Below are 15,597 nucleotides of genomic sequence, written 5' to 3' on the forward strand. Positions count from 1 at the left end.
TTGCCTAAACCTAAGGGAGTAATTACTTCCACAATGTTTCAAACAATACAATTCCAATCCAACTTTCTTCTTCATCTCAAGTTTCACACCAAACACAAAACTTATTAGCACACTCTTATTCATACTCTTTTTGTTATTTTCTTTTTCAACCTTTTTCTCTTTTTTTTTTCTTTCTTTTTATTTTCTTTCTTTTTCACATTTTTTCTTTTCTTTTTACAACCTCATAATCAATCAACCAAAAAGTAAGTAAACATTCTCTCCCCAACATGAATTCAACCATATTATCAAAGTGTGAATACTCCATACTTTCTAAGGCAAGGTAAAAGTTCAAACCAAAAATCATGGTTGAGGGTTCAAGAAAACAAAGAATCAACACCCATACAAAAATGAGAACCAAACACTCATAGACAAGCATTTAGCAAAAACAACATGGACATTGATAAAAAGGCTCAAAAGGGATACTGATGATCACACACTCACAAGGTGAATTGGATATTTGGGTATGGTAGTTGTGCTCAAAATCAAACAAGTGTCATACCCTAATTTTGACCCCCCTGAGATGTTACACTTCCAGGTTTTTCATTAACCCAAGACAAGTACTCAAGGCAGTCACTTGTTACTCAACTGGAGATGTGCAAGAATAAAAGAGTTCAAGCCAAGGACCAATCAGTACGAGATTAATCTATGATGCAATAACAAGGCTCAAATGATTCATTCATTCACATATGATTGATTAGACACCAGTCATCAAGACTCAGGTTTGCTCAGATCACCAGACTAGGGTTTTGAGCCCCTTAAGGACTAAAATCAGGGACCACATTTGGGAAACCCTGAAAAGCTCAAGGGCATCACTCAAAGGCTTCAATCATCTTCAAATGATCCATATGACAATATCCACTGGGCATTGTACTTCAATTCAAGATCTACAATCCTCAATTTCATCTGGCCTACAAATTAGGGTTTTTGACCTAATTCACCTAGACAATTGACTTTTAATCAGGACATGAATCCGAAACTCAAAACATAGATCAAGAGTTTCTATTACCCTAAGATAATCCATTCATAACATCCATTTGAGGAGGAGAGCTTGATTCAACACAAAAGTCCAAGATTTCATTTCATTTGAAAAAAGTCAACTATACAGGATCACCTTTGACTTTTGAGATTTTTGGTCAAACCATAAATTTTAAGGATCAATATCATCAATATATGATTATTGAAGTCATTTGGCCAAAGAAATTCAAGAAAATTCATCAAGGATCAAAAAGTCAACAAAAGTCAAGAATTAGGGTTTTTAAGGGCATTTTGGGAACTCAAAATTTTACTTACACACTCAAAAATCTCCCAAAATGAAAGTTCTAGATCTTGCAAAATAAAACAACATCGTACAATGCAACTTTTTTCAAGAAATCAATCATTTAAGAGATTTGGGATTTGGAAGTTATAGGCCTTAAAAACTTAGAAATTTTTCTAAGTATTATAACCTAGTTTTCTTCAAACTTTAGGCCCATTTTTCATAAATTTCCCAAATGATTTCGAAGAAACTCCAAACTAATGAATTGAAGTACATTTTAAGGGCTTTCTAAATTGTGCTCAACCTTCTCCAAATTCATTTTGAGCTAGGAGTTATGATTGTTCAAAATTGGACATTTGAAGTAAAATTACAAGTCATGACCAACTTTGGTTTTGGTCATTTTTGTGCAAAGACCTATACTAAATGGTGCATCTAAACTCCAATTATATCAGAATAGATTGGAGAGAATCATTTGAATCATTTGCATCAAGATTCCAAAACATCCAAAAATCAAGGCCATGTGATTAAGTAATCATTACATTTAGGAATTTATGGCAAGTAGTGATTCATCAATTGGAATCTTTCCTAAGCCAATGAGAAGCTATTCTGCAACAGAATTGTCCCCTAGGATCATACCAGATCAATGTATGGGGAGCTAGCTCGAAACTCCATCATTACATATGTGATATTTTCAAAGTTTCTCCATGGCTAAGAAACTAAGTTAACTTCACTAAGCAAGCTCACTATATCCAAATGCTCTGCATCATTTGCCTATAAATAGAAGAGCCTTCATCAGTATTGATCACACCAAAGCAACCATAACTTCTTGCTTTCTCCATTTCTCCCTCTTGCTTATAGTTTTCAAAAGTTCTTTGGCAAGAAGAATCAAATTCTTCAAACCAGAGCTCTTCTTTTGAAAGTAAGCTTTCTAACATCTTAAGGAGGTTCATTGGAGTTGATCCAAGCATCTGGATCACTTCTGTAAGTGGGGGAACACCATTGTTGCTTTCATTTTGAAGCTCGGGCAGTTGGAGGTCCATAGAGCAATTCAGAAGGTGTCGAGCTAGTCCAAGCATCCAAACACATTCCTTAGGTTGTAGTGAAGCTATCCAGATGCCTGCAGCACATCTGTAACCACAGAATCACCAACCTCCATGATCACTTGAAGCTCAAATAGAAGTGTCGAGTAGAGAATTTCGGAGGCATTCAAGTCACAATAAGCATTCAGATAGCATCATTGAGTCACCAGGAAGCTTCTAGGATCATCCATACAAGCCCAGGAGTTCTCCATCAGCCTCACGACCTCCGTTTTCAGAGGTAAGTTTCTCAGCTCCATCTCTTTAATTCGTGTACTCTTTTTGTTAAAACTCAATACCATTTCATTCAGCATCATCAGAGGACTAAAAACCCTCTATCATCAGTCATTTATACTTCAGTATAGCCATTTAATTTAATTTTCAAATTTTAGGGTTCTTCACGTATTTTAGATAATTAAGTAGATGTAGTTAATATAAATTCATGTTAGTTACATATTTGAAATCGTGGGAGAAATTAGAACAAGTTTGGTGTTTACATCATCTGATTTGGTTGAGAAACGAGAGAGTTGGAATTTCAAATTCATGGAAGCATGAGGTTGAAGACGAAGATGGTGGTGGCGCGCAAAATTCAAATCCAGGGTTAAAGTTTATTTTATTTTGAGTGGTAGGCGTTTTATAAACGACTACATCGTTATAGCCCAGTGGTAAAGAGAGTTTGTTTGTGCGCGTGCCTCAGGTTTGGGGTTCGAATCCCCCTCGCCCCAGACCTTTTGGATTTTATTTCTTTTTTTACACTATGCATTTGATAACCAATGTATTGCAATGGAGTCACTACTTTGACACCAAGCGCGCGTTGGCCCAGTGGTGTTGTTTTGAGTAGTTGATTGCAAGGGCGTGGGTTCAAACCATGGTGAGACCAAAACATCTTTTTATCACTATTTTCTTTAATTTTCTTCACAATTTCAACCAATTAATTCACCTATCAAATTAAATCATTTTCACTTCATTTTTCACATACTTTTCATTTAATATATCTATTTTATGAATAACCCAAAAATCACAAAAATATTATTTATTTGATATATTTTTATTAAGTTTAAAATGATACTTATTTTAAGTATTTTAAAATACTTTAAGTATAATTTTCATTTGATTTCCAAAACTTAATCACTTGCACATATTTTTGTAATAAAACCCTAATTACTTAGGCCTTAATTAGGTATAGACTTTGTCTTTATTCTAATTAAGTTGATTATTGTCAATATTTCAAATTATTTTCAAACTTCAATTAAACGGACGGTTAAGGTTCTCATTCAACAAAACCTTACATCTCGTGTTTTCTTTTTATCATAAACAGTAAATAAATCTTTTGGGACTCTAATAGAGTGTAAGTCCCAAAACCTTTTTATTTTCTTAGTTTGTTTTCAAAACTGTATTTACAAAATCTTCTTTCTGTTTTCAAAACATTCTTCTGGTATTTGAAGGGCATTATTTCCGGTGAAACTCTTCAGATACCTATGTGACCTATGTCCATCTTCACTTCTTTTGTTTTCAAAAACCTTTAACTATTTATCATAAATATTCAACTGTTATCAATAAACAACAAAATTGTTGGTGAGACTTTGTATATACTTCTTCAAAGGCCTCCACTCCATCCAGGTTAGGCTTTACAAGCTTTCAATTAACAGTCTTTATTTAAATTATTGTCAAATATAAACTGTTTATATATTAGGACTACGTCTGAGTGTAAACCTTAGGACAGTTAAACCATATATATATTATAGGACTATGGCCTATGATTGAGAATGTCTTCCCGATGAAGGCTCTTTCCTAATTAGAGATCTTTAGTTCAAACCCTCAAGATGAATTATTCCCGGTGAAACATCTTGAAAAAGCCTTAGAACCCAAAATAGGATACATCCACCCAAGAGGAATTATTCTCGGTGAAACCTCTTACCCATTTGCTTAGAGTCAAAATAAGTTCAAAACCACATAGCTTTTTCTTGTGCTATAACAAGGACCCTCGATTAGCCTCCTCTTGGGTTTTGTACAAGGACCCACAGGCTTCTTAAAAGCACATTTCCAGCTTACTCTTGAGCTTGTATACAAGGATCCATCAGGTTTCTTATAAACATAGGAACAGGTCTTTAGTAACCTTTTAGCCTACCCTGGTGAGTTTCTTCTATTCCTTAAACCAGACTTTTAAACAAGCTAAGATTGTCTCAATCTCAGTATTGAGTACATCCTTTTGGATTGAGAGACATGGACAGTCTCTGTCACCCTAATCTTCAGTAATTATCCTTATCAGAGTCTAGGATCCATATTTGTTTATCTTCAGTCAGTGTCAGCCTTAATCTTGGGCTTTAAACAAGAAGTCTCACATAGTTAATCTTTCTGCCATCATTCAAAAACCCCTGGAAAGGGTTAGCCTCCAAAAACACTCCTTTAAATCCAAAACCCCTGGAAAGGGTTAGCCTCCAAAATCAGTCCTTCAAAGTCATAATTCCCTGGAAAGGGTTAGCTTCCAAAAATTCAACTTTTAAAAAAAGATAAATCTCACCAGTTAAGTTCCACCTAGGTCAGTCTCAGTCAATAAAATAAAAAAAAATATAATTTCCCCGGTAGAGTCTACCTTAGGTCAATTACTCAAACAAATCACCAGTAGGGTCAGTCTTCAAACCTGGGTCTTTCATTCATTCATTCCTGTTTAACAGAAGAACAATCCTCAGTAGGGTCAACCCTTAGGATAATCCTCAACAAGAGTCAAGAATCCCCTCTGAGTCAAAGATCCCACACTGCTAGATCTTTCACCATTTTAAAAGTCAGCCTCAACCTTGGGCTTTGTACAAGGCACATACTCCCTTTAGAGTTAAAACCCTGTTCATAGGTATTCCCCTATTTAGAGTAAGCCACAACCTTGGGCTTTGTACAAGGCAGATAATAGAGTCTCCCCAGTAAGTCTTTCACCATCAAGTAGCCACAACCTTGGGCTTTGAACAAGGCAGATAAAACCACATTTCCTGTGTCAAAAGATTTCTAACCTTTAGGATCTTTTCCCCATAGAGTCATCCATACTCATTTTATTTCAGAGTCCGCCACAACCTTGGGCTTTGTACATGGCAGAAAACAATGTTTTCCCTAGCCAGAGTCAGCCACAACCTTGGACTTCATACAAGTCAGCATATATATATATATATATATATATATATATATATATATATATATATATATATATTCCCCAATTAAGAGTCAACCACAATTCTGGGCTTTGTACAGAACACCAAATAAAATCCATCAAAATAAACACTCTCCAACTAGAGTCAGCCTCAATTCTGGGCTTTATACAGAACACAACACCTTTTAGTTTAAGTTAATCCCCAGTGGAGTCATCTCCCAGAGTCAATAAAATCACTCAATCAAAAAGCCTCAAGCTTGGGCCTCATACAAGCCAGCTAAAGTCAAATCTTTTATACAATAGATAGATATAGCTTATCTCTATATAGAGATCTTTCTCCTATCTCACCACATTCAAACAAACAAACATTACATTATATTTTTAATTTTAATCAGTCTCCCACTTAGGATTTTGAAAGACATGCTCTGGCAGTAAGAACCAGGCATGTGTAACTTTCCCTAATTTGGTTGAGCATCTTTCTTTCATTCAAGACGCAGTTGACTGGTATACTTGCACATAAACAAGTAAGGTTCCCCTCTTGAATGAAATGAATTCAGTTATTCTGTCACTCTTTTAATGTTTGTGGTGGAATAGTAGAAATACCTCTCTGTAAAGATAATTTCATGTCTCTTTACTGTAAACAGAGATTTAATTCAAGCTTCAACCTTGAGCTTTAAGCAAGGCACCAAAAAAATAATTAATTTCGCTAATTAGTTTTCCGAACTACAAAAAGCTCTGACTTCCAGTAGGGATATGTAGGCATGAGGTTCACAAGGAATCTCAACGAGCTAATAAAAAACCAAAAATAGTCAGTCTGTCTTTCTTTTAAATCAATTCAATTCCTTCTCCTAACACAAAGGAGAAACTTTCCCAATAATAAGCAACAAACACAAACACATAGACACAGAGAAGGTTCCCGTAGAGTACTACGAATATGTAGGGTGCTTAAACTCTTCCCTATGTATAACTGACCTCCCGGACTCCAGAATTTCTAGTCTAGGTGAATCCCCACACTTAGCAAACTCCTAGGGTTTATTTGGGATCTTTTTCCCCTTTCCTACTTGTAGGATAATTAAAAAGTTCTTGTGATATCGTAGGAAGAACTGAAATAAAATTCATCCCGCCATGGGCGCATTCTCCTTCCAAATTTCACGTGAAGGGTCTAGCGTGCCATCCTCCCAAGTGAAACGGGGAGGTAAAAAAAACGACACCACAACAAGTGCCTTGATCACTTTCGTGCATTCACAAAAAAAAAATACAAACGAAAGATTAAACATAATAATATCCAGTTAAAACAAGAATTGTCGGTCTCTTGCATATATATACAATGGAAAGCCATCTCACATTTATGGTAAAAAAAGGGGAAACTAATTGTGATTCAAGCCATGAGCAAGTTATGCAAAAAGAATGAGTAATATGAAATTTGTACAAATGAAAAGTCTCATAAACATGTTATGCTATAGAAAGCGATAAACGAGTACCTTGCGACGTACAAATTTGAACAATCATTACCGCACAACCGGCATGTTGAATCTATCAAAATCGGAGAATTACCAAATGTGAATCCAAGTAATCGGGCCAAAATTTGAGTCTAAACAACAATAAAAGAATTAAAAAATAAAACTATAAAATACTATACTATAAAGCCTTGGTGTAAGGGGGAAAAAGGCTAGCCAAGTGAACCATTAAAAAGAATTCATTGGCCAAAAGTTACAAGGTGTGCGACGTGCCTTCAAGACCGTGGACGCGCGCTAAGTTCTGCCAAACCAAGCTCTTTAGCTCCCAAGCCGCGCGACGCACGGATGAGCGCGCGATGCGCGCTACACCAGAAAAACAGAACCAACTCAGAAAAACAGAATTTCAGTGCGCCACCACTTAACACCTACACTACTCATTTACAGAAAACTAAAACAGAAAAATAAAACCATTGGGGTGCCTCCCAACAAGCGCTCGTTTAACATCATTAGCTCGACACCTTTATTGTTTCGCGAATGGTAAGTAACTTCCCCGCGGTACGCCAAAGCTTTCGCCTTAAACACAACCAAAAGAAAGCGACCTGCTCAAACACTTAACAAACGAATCAAAAGCAAAAGTATACACAAGTATGTGTAAAAACACAAATATACATAAAACGCAATATTTACAAAATCCTTAATTGGCTAAACAAATTGAAAAGTGAAGATTTAGAATTTACAAACTATCCGAGTTCAATTTATTTAGCCAACTTCACCTTGCTAAATAGCAAATGTGAAGACGAACAAACTCAAACACACAAACATGTATAAGTATGGAAATATAAACATGTATCAATATACAAGAATATACAATTATGAGAATATGCACAAAATATACGATATTCACAAAACTCAAAAACAAAGAAACTATCGCAATGCGAATTCAATAGAAACATCAATCCCCGGCAACAACGCCATTTTATTGGAGCGGTGAAGCGGAAAGCAACAAAAGTTTTGGAAGTATTTATCCGGAAAATTATCGTGTCCACAAAGATTAGTGCTATTGAATCGCCGTTCGACGGATTCTTAGTTATGAGCTTGGGTTCAATGGGTTTTAAGTAAAAAGGAAAAATATAACATACGAACATAAAATAAATACATTCTTGATAGAGAATAGCTTATCTGATTTGAATCTAAACTACTTCTCACAAACTTAGATTTATCACTCCGCCGTACTCAATCTACAATACTCATCAGAATCACCACATATCCCTCACATCAATGTCCATTTCTGCAACACCGACGGGAATTCATCTATATTGCTCTTTCGACGATGTCTCAACAGATCGAACAACACAGAGACATTAAACTCAGATATTATGTGGATGTTAACCCCAATCCTATGTCTAGAATCAAAAGCAAACATATATCCCGCTAATCAAGATTTGTGATGTCTATTTCTACAACAACACAAATCCAAGGCATTTAAACAAAAAGATCAGAAAAACACCGATTAAGATTTGTAAAGCAAACTTTAGACAAGTAGTAGAAAAAGCAACAAACATCCATGGGTTTAGAGTAATTTACATACAAACTCACAAAAAGAGAAATACATAGAGAAGAGAAGAAGAGGACCCAAACATTTCTTGGTTTGTCAACACCAATCGATGAGAAATTCGACCTCCGATCATCCGATTACAAGCTCCAATGGTGTTTCCAAGCTAAATCTACCAAAAAATGACCTAAGATGAGTTAGGGTTCAAAAATATCCAAAACATAACCTAAAAAATCTGATTTTCGCCTATTTATGCAATTTTGAGTTCTGCCAGCACGCGTCGCGCGCAGGAGCGCGCCTCGCGCCCAACTTGCTGACTTGAAAAAACAGCTTTTAGTAAAAATGGCGTAACTTGAGAACCGTAACTCCGATTTGTGCCCGGTTCGAAGCGTTGGAAAACTTATTCAATTTCCTATCTAACAATGAATAAATGGAAGTCAAATTGATGATTTTTATCATCCTTATTTTGAGCCTTAACCACCGAATGAATTGATTCTGTCGCTCAAAATAGCGCGTTTGAAGTCGTGTCTTCGACACTTTATTGCTCATGCCCCAATTACGCAAGAATACCTACAAAAAGAGTAGAAAACTATCAAAAAGTATAAAAGTGTATGAAAATATGTCTATTCATAAAGTATACGTATTTATGCACAAAACGGGGAATTATTCAACTGTATTAACAAAAAGTATCGATAAGTGCAACAATACATATATACAAAATAACTACATTTTGGCACTTAACATCCTGCAAGCAATGCTTCGTACTCAGCTTCAGTGTTGAAGCATAGAGGACCTTATATTATGAACTTGAGTTTTGTTGGAATTCCTTCAGGAGAAATTATAAGTATGCCAACTCCACTCCCTTCCTTGTGCGTTGAACCATCGAAATATAATTTCCAAGGTTTCAATTCAACATAGTGTTGGGGGTTTTCGACCACTGAATGGTCTACAACAAAGTCTGATACGACTTGTCCTTTCATTGTCTTGAGAGGTTGAAAGATTAAGGAATACTCAGTGAGGGCCAAAGCCCACTTACCAATTCGACTATGCAATATTGGTTTAGATAGCATGTGTTTAATAACATCAAAATGAGATGAGACATAAACATCAACTGGTTTTATATAATACTTAAGTTTTATACAAGAGAAATATAAACAAAGGCAGAGTTTTTCTATGGCAGTATACCTAGTCTCTGCATCATTAAGTACCCTACTTAAATAATAAATGGCTCTTTCGATGCCATTTTCATCCTCTTGTGCTAGCATGCTACCTATTGTAGTATCGGAAGCTGAGATATAAAGTCTCATATGTTTCTTCCCATTTGGAGGTGATAGGATGGGTGGGTGCATCAAATATTGCTTGTTTTTTCAAACGCTTCTTGATGCTCAGCGTGCCATTCGAACCTTCCTTGCTTCAGACGAAGTAAGGGAGAAAAAGCTTGCGTACGCCCACTCAAATTAGAGATAAATCTTCTCAAGAAGTTTATCTTTCCCAATAGTGATTGCAATTCCTTCTTCGTGGACGGATGTTTTGTATCCATAATGGCCTTCGTTTTATTTTGGTTAATTTCTATTCCCTTCTTATGGACTACGAAGCCTAAGAAATCTCCTGCCTGCACAAAGAAAGCACACTTAAGGGGGTTCATCTTCAAGCCATATATTCTCATTCTTTCGAATGATTGACGGAGATGATCGAGATGACTGTCATCAGAAACAGATTTTATAACAATGCCATCTATGTACATCTGCATAAAAGTTTCTATAAAATCGTGAAATATAGAATGCATTGCTCTTTGATAAATTGCCCCAGCATTTTTCAAACCAAAAGGCATAACGACCCATTCATAGGTTCCTATTGCCCCAGGACAACGAAAAGCTGGATACGAGGATACCTTAGCCAGTTGCCTACAAATGAAATCATCATATGAGATCTAGTCCCTCGATGTTGCCTCGAATAAAATGATGATCTTCCTTTTGAATGCTAAGGTATCCTCATGGTTGCCTTAATGACTATTATATCCTTACCTAAAGACTATCTACCCTCTTTATGGTAGGGACATTCTTATGGCGAACGATAATTCCAATGACCCTTTTCAAATCCAATGAAAGGACTACCTGCCCTCTTTATGGTATGGATAGCCCTTTCCAACTAAAGTCTTAAAGAACGGAAATTTAAACTTAGGGTAATTGCTTTTAATTGCTTTCTCTTCTCAAATTCAAAAATATCTTTTCCCACTTCTTTCAAATCAATTCAAAAAAGACTACGCTTATTTACAAGCTAAAGTTCTTATTCAAAATTCTTTTACTATACACACACGACACTTTTCAAACAATTCAAACAAACAAAGTGAGCTAAGCTATTAAGAGCCCATGGATAACCATGGATACAAAGGGTGCTTACACCTTCCCTTTGTATAACTTACCCCCCGAAATCAAAGTATTTTTAAAAGGTATTTTCCTGTTCTTTTTGCCTTTCCGATTGGATAAAATAAAAGTCGGTGGCGACTCTTGCTATCCACGACATTTTTAAAAGTCGGTTCTCCCACTGTATTACAGAACTGGCGACTCTGCTGGGGATTTCTTAAAAGAGGGGTTACCTTAAAGTCTAGGATCACTTTAATGTTTTCAATTGTTTGCTTTGTTTGCTTTATTTTAAGGGTATTGTTTGGGATTGTTCTTGTGTGAAAGATCCTACACCCGGATCTAGTGTACCTTAGGTATGTGGCAATAGACCAAGGAGACTGTACGACTTGTATCGATATGGTTGATCTGGTGGCCACCGTTAGTGTGACACTTTGGTTTATCCTGACGGCCCTTGAAAGTGATCTAGGAGACATTTGGCTGCCGCGTGGTGTCATTAAGCCCTAATTTGCCCTTAGAACCCTAGTTGAATTTGACTTTGGCCTATAGGAAGTAGCGGGATGGATGGCTTTAGATTCCTGACTGAAGCTGGTTTATACTCGATGCTACACTCATTGAGATTGGACTCTAGGGATGTTTTTGGCCGGCCGTTCGAGCGCCATGTTGAGATAATGCCCGCGAGAAAGATCAGGGATATGAGCACCATAGAACCCGGTTACTATTTTAAGACAGGTTGAACCAACTAAACTTCAGTGGGGAGGGTACTTACCTATGTACTCCATACAAGCCTTTAAACCTAAGGACACTTGTGTGACTTGCTTGTGTGTGCTACTAACCCTTTAGTTTCCTTGCAGGTTTTTCTTGTAGGGCTTGTTTGTCCTAATTACCTTATGGCTTGCTCGATGCATTACATTTGCATGACATCATAACATAGCATATCGACTAACCCTTTCAAGGATATTAGGGATTTAAGGCGCACAATTTCAGGTGCCATTATCCAGGACTAAATTCCCATCAAGGGGAAAGAGGATTTATTTTCCTCTGGCCATATGTCTTCTAGTTTAGAGGCACCATACCTATCATGGGGAAAGAGGATTTATTTTCCTCTAGCCATGCACTTTCAAATTCAGAGGTATCCCGTTATTCTAAGGACTTTATTATGTCATATACAAATAACATAATAAATATAATGCCTAATAAGTATATATATTAACAAACAATATATGTCAATGTCACGATACAAAAGCATATTAAGCCAATAATGATTGGCTATTAGGGCTTACTCCAACATGGTGATGGTTCGAGTGCGAGTTACCTTTGGTGGTAACGGTGTTGTTGTTATGATCTAGTTCAAGAGGAACCAAGATCCTATGATGGTGGATCCTATTCTTATGGTGAGGGATTGGGAGAAAAATGAACCCTTTTGCGTTCATAATTGGTACCACATTGTTGAAATTGTATAGCGGCGAGTAAAAGATTTGGAAATATTACTCAGGGAATTATCGTGTCTGTAGATGTTCTTGATTGGCTGCACTTTGTGGTAAAACAATGTTTGTTTGTGTGGTTGTCTGGACTAATGTCATGAGTTTATTATGGTGTGCTATGTAGAATGTTTTAGGTTGCTAATATTGGGTTCACGATGGATGTCAAGCTGGATGTCGTGACATCACGCTATGACAGCTTGATTGTTGTTTCTATTTTTGTCTGTTTGTTTGTTTCCTTATTTATCTTAGGAGGTATTTTAGAAAACATATTATTTGAGTGCTAATTTCGAAGTGATTCTTGCTGCCCTATTATTTAGCACTCTGAATCGTGGAGATTGGTTTAAGTGAATTAAACATAATTTGTGTTTCTCAAGCCAAAGGCCCACGCGCTATCTTATATAAAAAGGCATCTAATTCTAATTTGAAGACTCGGAGATTTAGAGGTTGAAGAACGAAGTTTGAGTCTGTGTTTCCATTGTGTGTTTGTGTTTTAGGATTCTATTGTGAGCCAAGCAATTGTCGCCTAGATAATTGTATTGGACTAGTGTTTTTGTTTTGTACTTTGGTTGTGTCACTCTAAGCTTTAAAGCATGACGGCTGTGTCTCTTGATTGAAGCTTCTAAGCAAGATCAAGATTTGTTCGAAGTGTGTCTTCAATTTTCTTTTTATAATTGTCTATTTGTTATCACAGCTGTGATTGAGGGGGAGTGAGTATGGACTCAGGTCTAGCACTAGATTGAAATTGCATTGGGTAGGTCTTAAATGAAGAGTTGTAAACGGGGGAGTTTAGCTCTGAATTAATACTGCTTATAGTGGATTTCCTCCTTGGCTTGGTAGCCCCCAGAGTAGGTGTTGTTGTATACCAAACTGGGTAAACAATTATCTATGTTCTTTATTGTTTTGTATACTATCTGCATAATTCGTTGACCTGTGTCTCAGTGGATGTCATAACATCTGATAAGACATCGACTGTCTAGTACTAAGAATTTTCAATTAGCATCAGAGCTGCACCCTTCCTGTTTACTTCTAGGTGAGATCTAGGGACAATAAATTATGGTACTATGGACAAGGATGTAATTGTTTTGGGGAATAGACCACCCATTATGGATGGGTCTAACTATGACTACTGGAAACCTCGTATGGTAGCCGTTATGAAGCCTGTGGACAGCAAGGCCTGGAGAGCTGTGAGCAAAGGATGGGAACATCCTACGAAGAAAGACAAAGATGGAATAGCTGTGTGAATACCCGACGAAGAATGGAGCAAGAATGAGGAAGAACTGTCTTTGGGAAACTCCAAGGCTCTAAATGCGTTGTTCAATGGAATAGACAAGAATATATTCAGACTTATGCAGCACTGTGAATTGGCCAAAGATGTTTGGGATACTCTCAAAACAACGCATGAAGGTACATCCAAAGTAAAGATGTCTAGACTTTAGATGTTAACCACTAAGTTTGAAAATATCAGGATGAAAGAGGATGAGACCATTCATGATTTCTACATGAATATTCTTGAAATTGCCAAAAACTCTGGAGCCTTAGGAGAAAATATGTTTGAAGAAAAGCTGGTAAGAAAGATCCTCAAATCACTATCTAAGAGATTTTCTATGAAGGTTACAGCTATAGAAGAAGCTTAGGATATCAGCAAAATGAAGGTAGATGAACTCATTGATTCCCTACAAACCTTTGAGATGAGTATAAGTGACAATGTTGAAAAGAAGAACAAGAGCATATCTTTTGTATCCAACATTGAAGAGGACTCAGAAGAAAGCAGTGGTGGAAGTAATGAAAATCTGTCAGAAGCCATAGCCATGCTTGGAAGACAATTCAACAAGTTTTTTAAAAGAATAGATCAGCAATTCAGACCAAATGTCAAGAACACTCCCTCTGACAATGGCAAGTCTTATGGCTTGAGTAGAAGATCTAAACCTGAAGAGAAGCCCAACCAAGGCAAATGGATTTAGTGCCATGGATGTGAAGGCTATGGACACATTAGAGATGAATGTCCCACCTACCTTGAAAAGCAAAAGAAAGGGCTATCTGTCACTTGGTCTGATGGAGATTTTGAGAGTGAGTCTGAAGAAGAAACTGCAAAACACATCACAACACTAACAAGTGTATGTGCATCTGATAATGATTCCAGTGAAGATAAACTGACCTTTGATGAGCTTGCAACCTCATACAAATAGCTATATGTCAGGAGTGCTGAAGTTTGTAAACAAGTGGAGAAGCAAAAGAAACTCATAAAGGATTTGGAAACTGAAAAGAAAGAACATCTTGCAACCATAGACTCACTCAATGGTGAAATTATCATGTTGAACTCCAAGCTTGATCAAATGTCAAAATCTGTCAGAATGCTGAACTCTAGAACTGACACCCTGGAAGAAATTCTGCAGGTTGGACAGAGATCAGGGGACATGTCTGGAATAGGATTTGTGGGTAGATCAGAATCCATCTTAGGGTTCAAGAGGTCAAAACCTGAAGTCCACATGCCAAGTCCGATGTCAAGACCAATGTCACAACATCATGAAAACAGGGGGATGAACCATACAAGGAGGAAATTTCATAAATGGAGATGCCACTACTATGGAAGATTCAGTCACGTAAAACCTTTTTGCTTCAAACTGTATGGCTATCCTAATCAGACTCTTTAGGAAAAACCTGAGCATGACACTCTAGTCAAGAAACAATAATGGGTTGCTAAATGTACAACCTTAATAGCCCACACTCCCCTGCGGGTGTCATCCAAAGAAAACTGGTACTTTGATAGTGGCTGCTCAAGGCACATGACTGGTACAAAGAATCTATTGGTAGATGTCATTCCTCATTCCTCTAACTATGTGACTTTTGGTGATGGAGAAAAGGGAGAAATCCAAGGGGTTAGAAAACTGGAATGTCCTGGAGTTCCAAATATGGACAATGTTCTACTGGTAAAAGGACTGACTGTAAATCTCATCAGCATCAATCAACTATGTGACCAAGGTTTCAATGTCAGATTCACTAAAGAAGAGTGTATCGTCACAGATGGAGAACATGAGGAAGTCATGAAGAGGTCTTGGTCTAAGGAAAATTGTTACTTATGGGAGCCTAAAATCTCAAAGTACTCCTCTGAATCTCCTATGACCAAATAAGAGATTGAGGATAATCATCAAGAAAGTTCATTCAAAACAGTGAATCCCTTTACCAAGATAAATAATGTTGTTCAAGATGTAGATGAATCTGATGAAGAGACATGTGTTGG

This window comes from Vicia villosa, linkage group LG2, assembly GCF_029867415.1.
Source record: "Vicia villosa cultivar HV-30 ecotype Madison, WI linkage group LG2, Vvil1.0, whole genome shotgun sequence".
Lineage (NCBI taxonomy): Eukaryota > Viridiplantae > Streptophyta > Magnoliopsida > Fabales > Fabaceae > Vicia > Vicia villosa.